Source organism: Hibiscus syriacus, unplaced genomic scaffold, assembly GCF_006381635.1.
Source record: "Hibiscus syriacus cultivar Baekdansim isolate YM2019G1 unplaced genomic scaffold, ASM638163v2 tig00111558_pilon, whole genome shotgun sequence".
Taxonomy (NCBI): Eukaryota; Viridiplantae; Streptophyta; class Magnoliopsida; order Malvales; family Malvaceae; genus Hibiscus; species Hibiscus syriacus.
This window is the reverse complement of record NW_024063119.1, coordinates 525820-527484: the sequence shown is the minus strand read 5'-3', so window position 1 is coordinate 527484 and position 1665 is coordinate 525820. Positions and strand designations below refer to the sequence as shown.

Genomic DNA, 1665 nt, shown 5'->3' with positions numbered 1-1665 from the left:
GATTGCCGTAAGGAATAAGTTCGAGATTCGAAATACGGATGCTATGACGGGTATCTTTTGATTGTGTATCCATTAGATTGGCTGTAATGGTTATTTCTTACCATGCAAGGAACGTAGTTTAATTAGTTCATACCATTAGTTATCGAATTCTGCCGGTTTTGGTTTCCGACGACGATAACTATTCAGAGATTCCGGTTTTTGTTTCTTTTACGTCGATACATTCATCTTACTAATTTTGAACCAGTGTCTTTTTTTTTGTTTATGTTCCTAGAGATTATGGAAGAAGAGATACTAAGTGTGATTTCGAGTGGTGAAGCGAAACCGGATTCAGATGTTTCGGATTCGATCAGCACCATCATCAAGGAAACAAACGCAAAAGGTGTGGCGGTAAAGGGAATTCATCGCAATTCAAAGGCGTTATGCGACAGAGAAACGGACAATGGGGTGCTCAATTATATGCTAATCATACCCGAATTTGGCTAGGGACTTTCAGGTCCGAAATCGATGCGGCAATGGCCTATGATAGCGCGTCGATCAAGTTCCATACCGGAGACACTCATCGAAACTTTCCGTGGACCGAAATTACAATCGAGGAGCCAACGTTTCTGAGTAATTACAGTGCTGAAGCTGTCCTTAGCATGATAAGGGACGGTTCTTACCAGTACAAGTTCATGGAATATATCAAGGCTCGCTCTAGAGCTAATGCCAAACCAGAGGTTGATATCAACTCAATGGGGATTCACATCAAAGAAGGTCTAATTTGCAAACAAATGTTCGGGAAAGAGCTGACACCGAGCGATGTCGGTAAGCTTAACAGGCTTGTCGTCCCGAAAAAATACGCGGTCAAGTACTTTCCCCCGGTTTTGGGAGACGAAAAACAGAACGAGGGCGTGGTCGGCGACGGTAAATCAAATGATATCGAATTGGTCTTCTATGACAAATTTATGAGGCTATGGAAGTTTCGTTATTGCTATTGGGCTAGCAGCCAAAGCTTCGTGTTCACCAGGGGTTGGAGCCGGTTTCTCAAGGAGAAGGAGTTGAAGGCCAACGATGTGATCTCGTTCTACGTATGCGAGAGCCGAAAGGAGAACGAAGCCCGGAGATTCTGCATGATCGACGTGAACAAATCTAGGAACCCGACCTCACGTTCGTCGAGGCGGACAATGTCGGTACCGGAAGAGAAGTGGATTTGCAGCTCCGGTTGGGGCAGTCGGATGGTGAGACACAGGAGCAAGGATCAATGGCGGCAGCCAAGGTGAAACAAGAAGTTAAGGGATTCAAACTCTTTGGCTTCCATATTAACTGAAGCTCAAATCCATGCATTTTCAAAAGGATTTTAGCTGAAATTAACATTGCAGCTGAGCTGGTAGTGATATAATTAATTATATTTTTAGCAGTTTTATTCGGTTTTTCATTTTCTGGATATATTTGGTTGAATTTGTCATCTAAGAATTGATATCGAATTTGTCATCAAGCAATTAGACCATCTTCATAAGTGAAGTTATCCGTTTTTCTTTTCATGCTTTATTTTGCTTTCCTATAGCTTATAGTTTATTTATCAATTTATTGTAACAACTTCAACTTCGGCAATTTTATTTAAAAATCACACAAAAATTAAAAAAAAATCAAGTTAACACTATTTTCTCAAATTATACTAAAATATCA

At 40.8% G+C, this 1665-nt stretch overlaps 1 pseudogene; it reads left to right on the top strand.

The window, feature by feature from the left end:
- Nucleotides 1-276: 276 nt before the first annotated feature.
- Nucleotides 277-1306, top strand: LOC120164926 (annotated as a pseudogene).
- Nucleotides 1307-1665: the final 359 nt, after the last annotated feature.